This window comes from Furipterus horrens, unplaced genomic scaffold (genome assembly GCF_987537825.1).
Source record: "Furipterus horrens unplaced genomic scaffold, mFurHor1.1.pri manual_scaffold_2, whole genome shotgun sequence".
Lineage (NCBI taxonomy): Eukaryota > Metazoa > Chordata > Mammalia > Chiroptera > Furipteridae > Furipterus > Furipterus horrens.
Window position 1 is genome coordinate 182,077,119 of NW_028327172.1, and position 19,479 is coordinate 182,096,597.

A 19,479-nucleotide genomic window follows, 5' to 3' on the forward strand; every position below is an offset into this window, starting at 1 on the left:
GCAAGCAGTTAATGGTTGACACATGGCTCTCTATGAAAGGGGAAGGCATTAAAGAAAATGTCTGTCAAATAAAACTAAAATTTATTAAGCACCAACCAAAGGCCAGGATCTTTACAAACGTCATCTCATTTAATTATTTCATAGCAATATATTGTAGTATTTATTATCATTACTTCACAGACGCAGCGATGAAATAACAGAATTTCAGAAAGGTTAAAGTAACTGCCTGAAGTCACACAACTCAGATTTTAACCTGAATCTGCTTGGATACAAAGCCTCAGCTGTCTACATGAAAATCATCTTGTCTCCAAAAGTTCATTCCTGCAGGTTAAATAATAATCTATAAATCATGTTCTAATCTGATTTTATATTTATTTTGGAGAGAAAAAAAACATAATGTCAACCTTATGCAAAAGCAAAGCAAGCCACTTATTTCTTTTGATTAAAGTCAGTAAAATCATGCATTTATATTGTGCCATATAAAGATATAAGGCTGACACCACTGGTTGTCAAATAAGTAGTTTGAAATTCAATATATCAGAACTAGCTTTTAAATAATTGCTCTTTCCTTTAGCCCAATTGTTTTTTTGTTTTGTTTTTGCTACTTTGGCATGTGGCTCTCTCTGTTTTCTAAAAGATTGTAAACTGCACATTAGAGTAACTTTGCTTTATTTTTTATTTTACTTTCGCCTCTTTTTGAACACAATGTCTGGAATATAGCTACTAATCAATCAATGAACAATAGAAAATGAGAACCTAGAGATTTCTATAGTTATATAACATCATATTTCTGCTCTAAAAATCACTGACCTTGCTGTTTCAAAAAACATCTCAGAAGGGCTCTTTGAGAAGTAGAGGCTAACCATAGCCTTTTCCTTCCTCACAAAGAACTAGTACATTACTGTGAAGGGTTTGGGATTCATATTTGAGGATTTTAGTCATTCTTTTCACTGAGAAACAAAAGAATCTGTATATCCTCTTATTAAAGAAGAGAACAAAAGCCAAATATTTGTTCTTCCGCATATTTTTGACAGATGAAATAGTGCTCCCCCCCTTACACGTTTATTCTGGCATCTGAAATTCAAATGAAGCATTATATTTACTGACAAAAATATATAGAAGTGAACTACTCTCTGATGTTAGCAAAAATATCATTTCATATGGGGCTAGCATCTATTCTGCATGGTTAGGAAAAGTCGAAGAACAAATTTTACTTCACACACACCACATGAAATATATTGATACTTTACATACACATGAGCCTATGCACTCATTGCAATGATATAAATAATCTCAAAAATGAATCTCAATGTCACCTCAACTGCTTTGATTACCACTAAATGGATTTATTTATGTTGTGAATGAAATTATATAATTTTAGTTGAGTACCCATTGACTTGTCTGTTTCAGATTTCATGTGAAGTTCGATTTCAACAGTCTACACTATAATCCAAAAATCTGACTAATAGAATTTGTTTGCTAAGCTGATGCAGAAGCATACAAGCTTTTGAGACAGAGAATTTATACTTTAGCAAATATTGGGAAACTTTTTATATTACTTCAGACTGAATTCTGGTCCATATTTATATCCCATAAAGTCAGGATAGAATCTTTATTTAGATCACCTGAATGAAGCCAACAATAATAAATTATTTAAATTGTGTAAGGTGTATTTCTGCTCCAATATCATCTAACAACTTTCACAGATAAAGTTACTATTAATTATGGAATGTTAAGTGTGGCCCATTTCTGGAAACCAGTCAATAGCTGATGGAGACTGAATGTATTTATTTATACAATTTAAAGCAATGATTCTCAAAATTAATCATGTATCAGAATCAGTCAAAGGACTTCTTAATATATAGATAGCTAGACTCAACCCCCTAGAGTTACTGCCAGTCTTGGTGCAGCTGATAATTGACATTTTAAACAAATTTCCAGATGATGATGGTGGTGATGCTATTCTGGAACCCACATTTCAAGAACCATTTATTTAGAAAAATATATATCAAGGTGTAATCTACCCCCTGATTTCATCATAGTAATAAGGGGTACTTCATAAGATGAAGATTCTCAGATACCACTCCAATTTGTCTAGATCAGAATATTGAGGATGGGGTCCAGATGTCTGCACTTTTAACAAGAATTTCAGATTGTTCTGGCATGCACTACAATTTGAGAGCTTCTGTTCTTCTCTCCAATTCTGATATTAAGTAAAGGACACATTAAAACATCAAGAATATTATTGATTCTAATAAAAAGGAAGAGATTAAACTTGAAAACTAAATAAAACTACTTTACATTTTGCAGTATAGGAAGTTTTGCTTTCCATAATTAGGATGACACTATTTCAAATGAACATTTGAAAATTTTTGTTCAGTAAAATGTTGCTTTCTGAAAGTCTTTAATGAATATACATATACAAACACACATGATTGCATACTTTTCATTTTTGACCTTTTTAAAGCTTACTGATTTTTTAAGGAATTGGATCATTTATTTAAAGTGTTTCTGCCCTCTTCATTTGCCAGTTTTTCCCATTTGTCTAATTGTCACAGCTGCTGCCTTAGGTAACATCTGTTCTCTATTAACTCCTCAGAAAAACATTTTTGAGAGGTCATAAGGATCAGAGCTATAATATACCCAGAGACCTGGCCTAAAAGATTTGATCAGTGGGTTATGCTGTGATTTTTGTATCCTAGGATGCTTTAGGTATTATGACATATCTACAGTTCAAAATAAGTCTATGAGGATTTCAAATATGATATGAATAATACCAAGCTCTTACTATTTCAATTTCATTTCTATTATAATGATAAAGACTCAGTTGGTAGTTATTGCTGTGGTTCCTTCCTTTCTTTTACCCTTTGAGAAGAGGAGAGTCAGCAAAACAAAGTCAAGGATGCAAATATTAGGATAAGAAGAAGAGAAGCTACTCCTTGATAATGAAAAATAATACTTTGGCAAGACTAGTACATTAAAGATCACCATAAATCTGAAAGATAGTATTCCATAGATCTGTTGTAACATTAATGATTCAATTGGTTACATAATTTAGTAAGTACATATTTGTTACAGAAAATATGATAAATACATATGAAATAAATCTGGTGCTCAAATATAAGGGAAACTCTCAACTAAAATATTCACCGATATCAAAGCTGATTTATTAATTGTTTAAAATCCTCATATTACTGATAGTATGCTTGTGAAGTAATAAAAATCTGCCTTTCAAATAAATTTGCAACACTGAGCACTTTACTTATATTTTATTGAATTATTTCAATTCATCCCCAGAAGCTAACCTGGTGGGGAGAGACACTATACGTGTTCATAAAATAAATCTGTAAAGGCAATAGCCTCTAGAATTTTAAAGCCCTGAATCTTAAATAGGAAACAAGAATTATGGTTCCTGACAAGTCTTGTTAACTTCAGAACAGATACATACAGTGAAATGTCTCAGCTCTTTCTAGAGTTCCCTGTGGCATAATAATGCAGAGACCCATCAAGGATATTATGAATCAGAGGAAAAGTAAAAATCAGGGAGTCTTGAAGAGACAATTCATAAAACAAGACTTCACTTCCCTATTCAGACATACCTGAGTTGGTTTAATATAGTTAAGATATTATATATGAGTTATGAATATGTTTATATGAAATAAGTTCCCTCCCTGCAATAGAGAGCTAATGGGAAGAGAGTAAAATTTCAAACTGGGAAATTACGAATGTAAGTCAGAGCTTAAGTCAGAGCTTTGCCAATTAGTACCTATGTTCTAAGGGGTTAAACGCTCTTCTTTCATCATAGGTTGGCATAGCACCTTAATTTTATGTGAGACTTAAGTGAAATAATATACAATAAAATATTTTTGAACTATGAACATCTATGTAAAGTAACTATAGGTTGGTTAAAACTTTAAAATTTTTACTATTGTGTAAAAGAGGGCAGAGACAAAGAGTACATAATTTAGAATTCCTTTATATAAGATTTAGGAATTGATCTATAGTATAAAAAGTCAAAATAGTGGTTACTGGGGGCAAAGGGGCACCACATAACTTAAGGTGAATGGTTTACCAGAATCCACTCATTTGTCTTCAAACTCCTCCCAGCCTTCACAACTTCTTTGACTTGAGTTAAAAGAAGCCTCAGAACTCTGTATGCTTATGGAAAGACTTTGTCACCTACTTGCTAATTAATCACATCCTTGACATCACATTTCACTTTATTACCATAATTAGTCTCCTTAGGCACTTTCATAACCACAAGTTTATTTCTCCCAATTCACGCCTTAACTCCTGCACACAAATCCTGATACAACTTTTCAAAGCCCACTTTCTAATACTTTCCACTCCTTTCTACCTCCTGAAATCTTTTCACTGTACCTTCTGATGTTGATTCGTCAGCAAAATCTGACCTTTCCTAAATCTCTACGTTATTGTTTTAAGGAAACCAGACTCTTTCCTAAGGACACTTGTTATATAATAAAGAATTTGTCCAGTTTTTATCCTAAGTTCCTTGAACGGGGCCTCTAAATCCTCAAAATCCTCCCACATGATAGGAGTGATTTTTATATTCATGATGGCCCCCTGGGACCACATCACAGTTTGTCCTAGAATGTTGATTCATGGTGTGTCCCTAAAGGATTTCAGGATGGTGTCTGACCTTGAAGAAAGACCAGCCATGTGACTATATGTTTAAGGCTTTGAGCCAGATATCAACCTGACCTTCAGAAATCTCAAGTTCAGTTATGTGGCCAATAATTCAACTGATCATGTCTATGTAATAAAATACTAATAAAACTGGATATCAGAACTTGATGAGCTTCCTGGTTGATGATGCTGCTGATTCCATAAAAGAAGATATGGAAGATTTTCATTTGGGACCTCTAGGACCTCCCACATGGGTCTCTTCTTTTGGCTGGTCCATGATTTGTATCCTAATAATAAAACTGTAATTTAAGAGTATTGCTTTTCTGAATTTTGTGAATTGTTCTAGAGCATTATTGAATGTAAGGGACTAAGAGAAACTCCTGACCTTATAACATTTGTCAGAACTGTGGGTGACCTGGGAGCCTCAAATTTGTGGCTGGTATGTGAAATAAGGACCCCTTGTGGGAGTCTGTGCCCTTAATGCCCTTAACCTGAGAAATCTATGCTAAATCTACTAGTTAACATCAGAATTCCATTGCAAATGGGTATAGCTTTTTTGCAACCCTGCAGGTGTGGTAAGTTTTTTGTGTGTCTCATTTCTCTTTTAAGAACATTTTCAGTATATCTCCCATCAAAACAAAAATGTTTTGGTTAACAGAATATAAGTATTCATATACTCAGGTTATTCTCTCATTTCTTAGAGATTTTTAGCTCCTGATTAACTGTTAAATTCTAAGAATCATTTTTTTATTATTTTGATACTGTACAAATTGTCAGTCTTTGCGATGTTATGATCTCTGAATTCATTGAATGGCTCTCTTCTATTTATGGTCATATCCTAAACTTTGCCATTATCACTAACCTTAACCCTTTCTTTATCTCAGATTCATGCACCCCAGTCTATAACCACAGTCTCATATCTTTCTAGTTTTTGTTTTTGATGCCCACACTTAAATAATCATTTGAAACTATTAAGACATACAATACATGCTGGGATTTCTTCTGTATTTTCTACTATATTCACTCCCCCATTATTTTCATTTCAACACCTCTTCCCAATTCACATTCTTAATTTTAACATTTTTGTGTATTTTACCAAGGAAATCTGGGCAGGGATTTCTGTCTTAAGATTATCAAAGTGAACCATGAAAAGGTGAAATAAGTTTCTCATGTTAAACAGATTTTAACTTGAGTTCTGTACCATTAATATTTCTGTTAGTCAGCTGCTGCCATAATGATGCTACATAAAAAATCACTGCAAAATTCAGTGGCTTATCTTTCTTTTTTTTTAATGTATTGATTTTAGAGAAAGAGTAGGAAGGGAGAGAGAGAAACATCAATTTGATATCCCACTTATTTATGCATTCATTGGTTGATTCTTGTATGTGCCCTGACCAGGGATAGAACCCAGAACTTTGGCATACCCAGCCAGGACATCAGTGGCTTATCTTTTAAAATTGGTTATTTTGCTCAGCAAAAGAAAACTTCAGCAAGATGAAAAGGGATCCAACCATATGGGAAAACATATTTGCCAATGATACCTCAGACAAGGGACTGATTTCCAAAATATATGAATAACTTACATGTCTCAACACAAAGAAGACAGACAGCCCCATTAAAAAATGGGCAAAGGACCTGAAAAAACACTTCTCCAAGGAGGATATACAGAGGGTCCATAGGCATATGAAATAATGATGGCTCAACACCATTAGCCATCAGGGAGATGCAAATAAAAACCACAATGAGATACTACTTTACACCAGTCAGAATGGCCATCATCAACGAATCAACAACAACAAGTGCTGGCGAGGATGTGGAGAAACGGGAACCCTACTGCACTGTTGGTGGGAATGCAGACTGGTGCAGCCACTATGGAGAACAGTATGGAATTACCTCAAAAGATTGAAAATGGAACTGCCTTTTGAAACAGCAATTCCACTGCTAGGATTATACCCGAAGAATCCTGAAACCCCAATTCAAAAGAACCTATGCACCTTTATGTTCATTGCAGCCCTGTTTACAATAGCCAAGTGCTGGAAACAGCCTAAGTGCCCATCTGTAGATGAGTGGATCAAAAAACTGTGGCACATTTACACAACGGAATACTATACAGCAGAAAGAAATAACTCCTGCCGTTTGCGACAACATGAATGGAACTAGAAAGAATTATGCTTAGCAAAATAAGCAGGCAATGAAAGAAAAATACCATATGATATCACCTGATACAGGAGACTAAGGAACAACACAAACAAAAGAACAAAATTGAACAAGGAACAAAGTAACAGTTATCAGGGGTGTGGGGGGGAGGGAGAGAAGCGGGGTAAGTAGAGGAAGTGTTTAGTAAAGGAGCTATCATAAATAACCCATGGACATGGACAATAGGATGGGGATAGACTGTGAGAAAAGGGGTGGGCTGGGCGAGGGGTAGCAATGAGGGAAAAAGTGCGACGATTATAATAGAAAAACAACAAAAAAAATTTTAAGTGGTTGTTTTCATGTTCCTGGGTGCCTAGGTTTGCTACAAATGAGCTAATCTAGGATGGGCTTGACTAAACAACTCTGGCTCATGCTGAGTTTATGTCTAGGTTGCTGGTTTGGTTCAGTTTTGTTCTACTGGTGGCTCATTTTAAGGCCTGGGTTTTCTTCTTGGAGTCAGGTATTATGTACTTTAGAAATGGAAATAATACCAAAATTTTAGATGATAAATTTCAGGAATAAAAAATGCTACTCAATTTTTTTCTAAGGTTACAGGGAAAACAAGTATGTCCCCAGGTTAGAATTGTCAAAATTCTGATTCTTAGCCTAGCAGACTTCTATGGATATAATTAACTTTTTTTCTATTAGCTTTGAGCATTGTATTACTATTGGGTCACATCGGCACTATACATACACACACACACATTAGTTGGAAAATGCAAAACAACCAGTTATATATATTTATGTTACTTCGGGACTTGTACTCTGTCAACTCCTATCCTCACAAAAGTTTGCTCATGTGAATAACAAAGGATGTTTTCATAAAAAGATGATTTCACCTGTCCTCGCTGTCGAGGCAAAGAAGGTAAAAGGTGGTGTGAAGATAATGTGATTACCACTTCTTCATGATGGGGCATGAGTTAATTTTTTATGACACAACTTGAATTTTTAACTGAAAGGTCGGTCAGTAACATCCCCCCACCGTCGTTCCACACAGCACATCACATAAAACCATGGCCAAAAGTCCTTTTAAAATATACTCCTTCCTTCCTCTTGGTCTCTGTTTTTGGATTAGTGGATAATGAGTACAGCAAAATAGGTCACACAGTCCTAACCTTGTGAGATATAGCTCATAATACTGAAATGTCATGGCTGAAGAAAAAAAATGGGGATCATCATTTTCTCATCCTGACATTTTTCCACATCATAACTCACAGGTACTTCATTAAAGATCAAAAATGAAATACAGTAATAAGACTATATTGGCAACCACAGTAAATAAAGTCAAAATCTATGTAATATATTTGAGGTTGGGTCTTGACATTAAAGTGTTGGGAACTTGACCTTTGGTTATATGGATATTTATCATGAGGAAATTTAAAATATACACTAACCACACAAAGAAGAAAAAAAAAGGATATGAAAATGTTTACAATTCAGGCTGTTAGTGGTGAGAAACATCTCTTATTCCTGATCTCTACAGGGCAAATGATAGATTTTAATGGAGAGCCTACAAAGTATTAATGTATATTAAGAAGAGCTAGAACCAAATCAGTCATCAGGAAAAAAGTATGGCATAATTTTATATTTAGCCTTTAAAAGACATTTCAATAATACCTACAATATCAGAGATCTACAAGTTTATTTTGTAGACATATATAAATGTATTATTTTAACTTACTAAGACTATCCTTATATAAAAATTGATGTAAATAACTTATGTAAATGCCAGTGAGAGGTATGTTTTAAATTTCTGGTAACATCTATGGCTTTATTTATTCATTCATTCATTTAGTTACTCATTAATAATATATTAGCTAGTACTATATGTCAGACACATAGTAAGTCATATAGGTTATGTGATTTGTAAATTTTTTGGTAAGGCAAAAGTTGTAACTGTGATATTATTGTCAATGATTCCAATGATCTCTCTTCTAAGTAAACTACTGAAAGATAAAATAAAAATATAACATGTTGTTTTTTTGTTTGTTTCTTTGTGGCCTAACACTACAATTGAGATTTAAATGAAGTGCTTGGGCCTACTAGCCAGCAATGCACCTCAGTACAATTTATAGCATCTGCTCATATCTTGAGGTTGACTTCCTTACACTGAAAAAAAAAAAAAATCTTGCATTTTCATAGGGTAAAGAATATCCTTCCCACTCTGTTTCCTCCCATCACTCAGTTTGTTAGAAAAAAATTTCTTACCTGTATTAATTTTCCAGTAGCACACGTGGGCTATAAGCCCACTTAGACAATTACTAAGGAATGCAGTGAAATTCAAATTCCCTGGTTACTCATTAGAAACATAAGAAAAAGCCCTGGCTAATGTGGCTCAGTGGATTGAGCACCAGCCTGGGAACCAAAGGGTCTCCAGTTCAATTCCCAGTCAGGGCACATGCCTGGGTTGCAGGCCAGGTCCCTAACTGGGGGTGCACAAAAGGCAGCCAAACATTGATTTTTCTCCCTCCCTTCTCCTCTCTCTAAAAATAAATAAAATATTTTTAAAAGACAAAAATAATTAAAAGAAAACAAATTTTCTAAGTTGATTCAAGCAAAGAAAACATATTTTAGTTAAAATGATAGATAATTTTACCAAATCCTGTTCAAATGAAGAGAGAAGCTTGCAGCTTTGATTTTGATGCTGAAACATCTGTCTTATGGTGCTAGATTATCACTAGTTTGGTATAAGAATGTTGCATGCTTTTGTTTTTTTTTTATTTTTTAAGTAGAAGCTACATGTTAGTTAGAATTTATTAACACAAGATTTGGGATTATGTTAGTTAAACTTTATCTCAAAAATACAGCATTAGCAAATTACTTTTTATTTCTATAATACAGGACTAGCAAAAAGAATTTTATTTCTCTTCTATGACATCACTCTTTATAAGTGTTTTTTATTCTTTTTATTCTCACTGACATCTAGTATGCCTTATTGAATTTTCTTGTCCTGCATTTCTCAGTGAAGTCTAAAAGACTTCAGGAGTCTGGGTAACATTCCCCATCTCCATGCTCAATTCTGTGGCCAGTCAACAAGTATCTCAGTAGCCTTGGAGTAGTATGAGGAATGCAAGACAGAGTCTAGTTATATTTTTGGCCCTACAGCTTACTGCAGTGTTTCCTTACACAGAGCTTCTTTAGTTGATAGATATGACTTGACAAAAGCAAGACGTGGAAAGAGACTTGGAACCTTTCCTAAAGAAGTTATTGACTGAAAAAGAAATTCAAGATGTATTTAATGTTGACATGAATGAAGGTTATGAGACAACAACTGCTCTAAAGCTGCTTAGGAAGCTTTTTCTCAGCAGAGATTTTATATTTAGTTTTGAAAAGTTGAAAAGTTGCATAATTTTTTACCAAGGCATATAATCAGAGTATCTGAGTATTGTAAATAATTTTGAATTTCTACACAGCAAAATAAAAATTCAGTCCTTCTGATTTACCAAAATATGAAGTTTATTTAACTACATATACTTTTCTGATTCAATGATATAAACCCATGTTTATTTTTATAAAACAGTGATATTCCTAAAATTTTCCAACATAATCAAACACTTATACATTGTTTTAGCTATATAGATGCCTGTGCATTTTTCTAGATCATTTACTTCTTTTTTCTAAACTAACACAGGATGCTCAGGAGCACAAACATGACTTACTGATCAATAAGTTACAATTGTTATCCAAACAAATTACTCAAATAAAGAAACACAGAGAAACTTAAAAAAAAAAGTTTCCATGGTTATTTTTGCTCAAGTGAAGCCATATGGATGATTTACCTCCCACAAGTAAATTGCAAAATGATAATGAGCTAAGTTTTCCCCTAACACCCACTGGAAATGCTGACCTAGTTGATAAGGAAAGTGGAGTTATGGTATTCAACATACAAATTGCTGGAAAAGTAGTTAGTGCCGTCCTCTTTCCTTTCATCTTCACTCCGTCTTTTCCTCCCTTTAACTTTCTTTCTTTCCCTTTCTCTCCCTATTTACCTACCAGCTAATCTACAGAAATCTCCCTGTTAATTGAGAAAGTTCATGAAAGTGTACTTGGATTGTCGTATTACTTTTGCTTTGACTTGTAATAAAGTAATACTAGAAAAAAAATTGTGCCTGATCTTAAGTAGAAAGCTTTTACTTTTTGCCCATTGAATATAATGCTGGCTGTAGGTTTCTTGAATATGGCCTTTATTATGTTGAGGTAAGACCCCTCTATTTCCACTTTGCTGGATTTTATCAAATACTTTTTTAGCATCTATCAATACAATCACGTGATTTTTCTCCTTTGTTTTGTTTGTGTGGTGTATTACATTTATTGACTTGCAAATGTTTTACCATCCCTGCATCCTTAGGATGAATCCCACTTGATCATGGTGTATGATCTTTTTAATGTATTTATGAATCTGGAATGCCAGTATTTTGTTGAGGATTTTAGCATCTATGTTCATCAGAGATACTGGCCTGTGGTTTTATCCTAAGCAGCAATATTTTTTGCTGATATATCTCCTAGGGCAAGGGAAATAAAGGAAAAAACAAACAAATGGGACTACACCAAACTAAAAATCTTCAGCACAGCTGAAGAAGCCATTGTCAAAATCAAAAGGGAACTGACTATATGAAAGAACATACTTGCCAATGATACTTTGGACAAGGGTTTAATCTCCAAAATATGCAAATAGCTCATATAACTCAACAACAGGAAGACAAAATAATCCAATTAAAAATGGGTAAATAACCCAAATAGACGACACTTCTCCAAAGCAGGCACACAGAGGGCGCATAGACATACAAGAAGATGCTCAACATCACTAGCCATTAGAAAGATTCAAACTAAAACCACTTTGAGATATCACTTCACACCTTTCAGAATGGCCATCATTAATAAATTTTCAAAGAAAAAGTTCTGGAAAGGATGTAAAGAAAAGGAAATCCTAGTGCACTGTTGGTGGGAATGCAGACTGGTGCAGCCACCGTGGAAAACAGTATGGAATTTTCTTTAAAAATTAAAAATGGAACTCTTTTGACCCAGCAATTCTGCTGCCGGGAATATACCTTAAGAATCCAAAATCACCAATTCAGAAGAACCTGTGCACCTCTATATTCATAGTAGCGCTATTTACAAAAGCCAAGTGCTGGAAGCAGCCTAAGTCCCCATCAGTAGATTAAAAAAACTGTAGTACATTTACACAATGGAAATCTATGCAGCAGAAAGAAAGAAGGAACTCATAACTTTGCGACAACATGGATGGAACTGGAGAGTATTATGCTTAGTGAAATAAGCCAGTCATTGAGAGACAGATACCATATGATCTCACCTATAACAAGAATCTAATGAACAAAATAAACTAATTAACAAAATAGAACCACAGGCAAAGAAACATGGATCAGACTGAAAGTGACAACAAGGGAGGGGAGAGGGGGATAATGGTGGAGAGAAGGGGAAGGGACTAGACAAAGAACATGTATGAATAACCCATGGACACTGACAGTAGCGTGGGACTGACTATGGAAGTTGGTGGTGGGATGGGTGGAGAAGGGCAAAGGGAAAAACATTGAGACAACCGTAACAGAATAACAATAAAAAATGATTTAAAAAATTATAGACCTCTACCAATTTTGCACTCACATGTAAATGAGATTTACATGTAATAGATAACATTGACAGCATACTAGAACTAGTAATCTAATTTTGGCATTACAAAATGTTCCTAAAATTAAAGCAACTACAAATGATAGTAAAGTAGTTAACTTTACTGAGTAATTCACTAAATGGTATATCTGCATTACCTATTTCAAGGTACAAAATTTCTCTTGAAATAACTACTATTCTGTTTGTCAATACAAATGAGGATGTGGAAGGTTTGAAAGGTTCTTCTCTGATGTCACACAACTAAAAAATATCAGAGCCAGTACAGAAAACTGAGAGTCTGTTTAAGAGTATTTTCTTAGACATTATACATACTACCTTACAGGTACTACAGAGAGTATTTAATGGGAAAAAATTTTAAAGTAATGTCCAAGATACATCTGCTGTTATTCAAGATAACAGTTTCTTAAACATACATAGTCAAAATCATGATTAGTTTTACAATCTTTGATACTTCTTTATAATTAAAATCCTTTTAAAGAAATCAAATGAAAACCATTTCTATTTTAAAATTCTTTCATCATAAACATCACACTATTTTGCTATTGTTAAGTTTTATATTTGGGAATCATTGAAAGTAATGGCTTTTTTGTTGGTCAGAGCATATAATTAAACTAAGTGTTCCCCAAAATATCAAAGACCATAATTACACATGCCAAAGAATGCAAGGATTTTTAAAATGGCCAAATGTGTCCCCATGATTAATGTCTATCATTTCCTGCAAAATTTCTCTGTCTTGTATCACTCTTCTCACCAATGGGATCACTTAAGTCCTGTCTGAAAGTTCTGCTCTAATTTTTAAAGACCTGGTCCTGAAGTTGGATATTAGTTTTAAAATGTTAATATTTTGCCATGTTGAATATTTTTTTGTGAAATACTTATAAAAGTCATTAAAGTTACCTCAGTCCCCTTTCCTATTATATCCCTCCAAAACTAATGGTAAATGATATCTTATGGTGGGCATAAATTTTTATTTTTAATATTTTTGATACATGTGTGTTACTTTATAAGAATACATTGAATGGTAGAAGTAGACATAAAATCTATTAGGCATACATACCCTGTTATAACTTTGGCATTATAATCCACGTTATATTTGTAAAACAGATAATGTTTATAATTTAATTTTACTTTATTTTTATTCGAGATCATTATGCTGCTTTAGGTTGGGTGGAAGCCCCCTAAATGGCCATTAATGGATGAATGAGTAAAGAAAATGTGGTCACAAGGCAATATAATTCAGCCTTAAAAAATGTGGATGAAACTAGAGGACATTTGTTAAGTGAATTCGGTCAGACATAGGAGGAAAAACACTGTGTGATTTTACTTATATAATGAATTAAAAATAGTCAAACTTGTAGAAACAGTGTAATGGTGGGTTCCACGGACTGGGAAGAGGGAGAAACAAGAATGTATTAGTCAAAGTGTAAAAAGTTTCTGTTACATAACATGAATAAGTTTTAGGAAACTGTGCCTGTTCTTGACAATATGGTATTTATTATTTTAACATTTGCTGAGAGGTTAGATCTTATGTTAAGTGTTTTTATAATTATAATAATAAATAAGAGCTCAGAAGGAAACTTTTGGAGGTGATAGGTAGGTTTATGGCATAGATTCTGGCAATGGTTTCATGGGTGTATATTTGTTTCCAAATTGATCAAGTTGTATATATATTAATTATGTAAAGCTTTTTTCAGGTCAATAAATAAGTGCTTATATATACACTAATCAGGATTTCACATTTACATAGCTACCGTAGATCTCTTGATTTCTCCCTAAGTTGTTCCTCCAAAAGCCGCTTTCCATATATTAGTACACAGTACCATCAGCTACTAAATTACTCCGGTGAAATACCTAGATATTTACCATGATTCCTTCATTTTCTTCACCAATAGCCAATATATTATCAAGCTCTTGGTTAGCATTCTCCAAACTGAATTCTAAAGTCATCTACTTGATTTAAATCCTAGCTAAAGACATCATCATCTATCATCTGGACTACTGCAGAATTTGTTAACTGGTCTCCTTGCCACAATTCTTCTTCTAAAATATATTCTCAAACTAACAGCCACAGTGATATTTTATAATAGCAAACCTGACCATATTCCTCTGCTGATGACTTTCTACCTATTAAAAATACACAACAGCCACCCTACCATGGTTAGTAAGTCCCAATAACTTGTGTCTTGCCTACCAGACCTCACTTGTATTTTTCTCCAGCTCATGCAACATGCTCCAAGGACCCTACTCCTGCATACTAGCTCTGGTCTTAGGCCCTGCTTTCCAGCTAGACATGAGCAAAGATATTGACCTTGATATTTCTTTTTCCTTTTAACAAGTTATGGTGTAGTACATATTTTATGGAGTAATTTAATATGCCAAATCATTTTATTTTGCCTAAAGTCATCTGTCCATACTATACTTTAAAAGTTAATTATTTTCAGACTTATGAGGTAGTAAACTTATCATTACTACATACAAAGTATGAACAGTAATGCTAGCCTGAAGATAAAGAGAGGTGTTCTTTTTTGTTTATTCCCCCGTCAGCAGAATAATAGTTATGAAATAGAGCTAACATCCATGGTGAATGTGAATTAAGGACATAAGAAAATAATGTTTTCTTTGATAGAGGCAGAGACAGGACAGAAAGAGAAGAAAGGGTAACTAGATATTCAACATTTCCTTTGCTAAGAAATAATAGCAAATCAACATTTATGATTTTAGGTGCTTTGTCATGTTCTGTGTCATAATCTGGAGAAACAACTACATTTAATTCTCCTAAGGGGCTTAAAATTGAGACACAAATTGTATTGTTTAGGAAAGATTAACACTCCAGTTTAAGAATATTAAACAAATTTAATCAGACTAGTAAAAACTATGTATATTTTGTTTCTTTGGAAATGTTTTATTCCTTTATTTATTATTTCAATATTTCATTTTATACATAGCTTTAGTGTCACCAGATAAAATTTTATATTATTCAGTGCTTTTTGGTTTTAAAAAGAAAAGCACTGAAGTATATATATTAGATCTATAAACATATCCCTGTGAGTATAAAGGATTTATTGGAGTGTATATTTCTATATATAGAGGTTCTGTCATTAGAAATCAGTAGTGATGTAGTTTCTTCGATATATTGTCATTTACTGACATCATGAACTAACAGTGGAAAAAAAAAGGTAATATAAAAGCAAAAGAATCACAGAGAACATTTAACATTAGAAATGAATTATTTCAAGTAGAGCATTATTTTATTTATATTTGTCAGTGAATGTGAAAAGTGAGGTGGTAAATGCATTTCTGAAAAATACTATGATTATTTATTTTTTTAATCCTCACACAAGGGTTTTTTTTTTCCCCATTGCTTTTAGATACAGAAACATCAGACGCAAGAGAGAAGCATTGACTGGTTGCCTCCTGTACATGCCTGGACCAGGAATTATACACATTCAGACCAAGGGTAGCATATACTCGTACCTGGACCAGGGATGGAACCCACGACCTAGGAATGCGCCCTGACTGAGAATCAAACTCACTACTTTTTGGTTACTGGATGATGCTCCCACCAACTGAGCCACACCAGCCAAGGCAGAAAACTACTATGATTAACAAAGTTTTATTCAGATTTATAAACTAGTATATGTATATTTCTGCTAAATACAAAACTCAGAGCTCAAATATTGAATGCATTCCTCTTACAATGTACTCAGAGTGGGCATAAAGAAGTAAAAAGTTATCTTCACTCAGTACTAATAAATAATATGCAAAAGTCTAACTATATACTTTTCAAATAATTTTAGCATAACAGGTCATATCTATCCATTCATGTATATATTTCTAAATTTGGAACATTTAAAATTTTAACAAATTAACATTTGTTTAAGACAGATTTATTCATTGAGTACTTTCATTTCCTTATTACAATGCCTGGTACCTATAAAAAATCCACAAGCATTTGTTGATGAATAAATAAATGAGTTAAAGCTGAATTATTGAATAATGTCTTTAGTTTTCTCTTCAAGCATGTTTGTGAGTTGAATAATTTAGTTTTTTGTTTTGTTTTTTTTTCCCCAGAACGAATTACTTTAGCCACAATCGTGTACTGTTATATAAACCTGGTTATATGAGATTTCAGTTTAACTTAATCACTTAGGATGATTCTCACTGGATTGTATATGGTCAAAATAATCAAAAGATTTCCCATAGTTGTCAATGTGTTTAATTGGTAAAAAACATAATGTCATGACTTTTATTTCAAGGATGATATTAAAAACTTTTAAGTGTGAAAGCACCATTGCTTTTAGACATAGATGTGATTTCAAGTAGACTCTACCCTTCTCCCAAATAATAGGGCATAATATTGATTATAGCTTCTGTGAGGGCAGAGGCTTGTATACTTTTTAACCCCTGATCAGTACTTAGAAGATAATACAACATATTAGATGCTTAGTAAATACTTACTGAATAAAGAAAGAAAGGAACTATTTTTTTCTTGTTGTACTCATTCAATTTCTAATTCTGTGGACTTTCTGCCTCGTAGTGGCAGATAAGATAGTTCATATTATATTTTGAGTTATATTAAGTCAATCAACAGACTAAAGCACATTTCAATTCTGAAATTTTGATCTCATTTGCTTACTCTTTCTGAGATTCACCATTTTTCTCTACCCAATAAGATAGTATTATTGTTAGGTTATCTATAACCATATGATATATGACCCTAAAAGAACTATTGAAAATAACATTAATTTATCAAATTGACTCATATAATTTTTCAACTAATATTTGAATAGTGTCACTATAGAGGAAGATGATTTGGTAGGCAATATACCCTGAGCAAAGTTAGATATTTTTAACAAACTTGCATTAAACAGAACTCAAGCCCTTCCAAGCTAAGCCATTAAGTAAACTGGTGATCACTGTAAACTGGTGAAATACCAAGAATTAGCACCAGTAAATGGGGCAGTTAATAACATAAACTGAGTTGGAAGAACAAAAATGGACTAAGTCTATGATTAGTCATTATATTACAATGATGCTATATTGTGGTCATCAGATACACCATGACTAGTATTATTTGGGTAAAAGAGAAAATACTCTTGCCTTCTAGGTCCAAAATGTGATAAAATAGGGCAACCCCTGAAGTGAAATACTAATTTTAGCCTTGAGCACCATAAGAATTAAAAGACTTATGATCATCACAGAAAATAAAATAAAATAAAAACAAAGTTCTTGGTTTCGTGGCTTTCATTTCCCTCATCTTCATTTACCTAAAAGCCATAACTGTGTGAACCTTTGGCTACTAATTCTGGTTTTTGTTTTATTGTTTTATGATGTTATTTTACATCTGATTAAAAGTTTTATTTTTAAATTTCATTTTTTTAGTGCATTATTAGTCATGAATCCCTATAGCTTAATAGTGTGTATTGTCAAGTTACATTCTCTAATTATATAAATAAATATAAATATAATAATTTTATTAAGGAAATAGATACATGATTTTTTCCCCCTAGTTTGTGGTCATCTTTCCTGTGAACCATATAGCTTTGGTTCTAATCAAGTAAATGATGTCCCTCAATCATTACTTCCTCTTTCCTGTCATAAGAAAGTTTCAGGCCTCCACATTGGAGTTTATTGGGTTTTTCACAGTGGACAAGATTAAATAAATTTGGGGGTCTGGGCCATTCATTGACTACACTGCTACCTGTCATTTATCAGCTTACTTGGTTCTATCTGCCAGCAATAGACTCGTATATGGCTGCAGAGATACCACTATAAAGGAAACAATTATTAAGATAAATGGTCAGTGAGAGAAATCTATAAGTCTCTAAAGTGTGGGCAGAGGGCAGAAAGTTACCTTGGTCAAAAATTTTGTTTGCATCCACACACCCAGGCCGTTTTGGAGCCCCAGAAATAGTGTCCCTTAACTCAGAGCTTTGCCCATCTCCCATCTTTTTTGTTTGTTTGCTTTCTTAGTCATAACTCCACAGAAGGTGCTCCTGGTCTCAAACTTGCATTACTCCTTTGTTCTACTATGGAAATTATTATACATTTTAAAATTAAAATTAGCAGCATCCCTTGAACACCAGCTTTAACTAGAAACTATCTAAATCTCTCAGTGTTTTCTGGGTGTATGACTTAGTGGCAGAAAATGGTAGCAGAATATGTGAATGCTATGAATAGATTAAAAGATAAATCTGATAATTTGTTAGATAATCTACATAAATGGATCTTTAACCAAGAAAAATATATAAATAAATAAATAAAAAGAGGAAAGAGGAAGGAAAAGTGACAGCCTCACATGAATGAGGAAAAATTTTATTTTATCAGGAGTTACTCCATAAAAAAAGAGAAAAAAACAAAACAAAACAAAACAGTAAAGTACCTTCTTAACAGCCCTAAAGCAATTTCAAGAGAATACTGTCTCTGTTAAATAAGAGAAAAATCTGGGGATAATGTAGATCCTAATAATAATAGACTAGGCAACTATTAGAGAAGTGGATGGATAACTACCTATATAAATGCATAAACAAAAACACATACAGTAGTCCCTATCTATATCACAGTTCACTTATTGTGGCCTCACTGTATCGCGGGATTTTTAAAAATGTTATATTTAATTATTTATCACGAATTTTTCACTATATCGCTGGATTTTGTGGTACTGTATATGTATATTGTTAAAGTTACATAGGTTTAAGAGTGTAGAACATATTTAAAAAGATAAATAGTGCTTATAAAAGTGTGGAAAAGGTTAATAAGGGAGTGGGAAAAGTTAATAAGGGACTGGGAATGGTTTATAAGTGTGTGGGAAGGGTTCATAAAGCCTTAAAATATATGTAAATACTAAAATAAATGTAAGGTTCCTACTTTGCAGATTTTCACCTATCACGGGGCGTGAGGGAATACTGTTTATGCAACAGATATTAAATGTGCCCTGGAATAATAAAAATCAGGTTTGCTCTGCAGAAATTAAATTGTAAATTAGAAGCC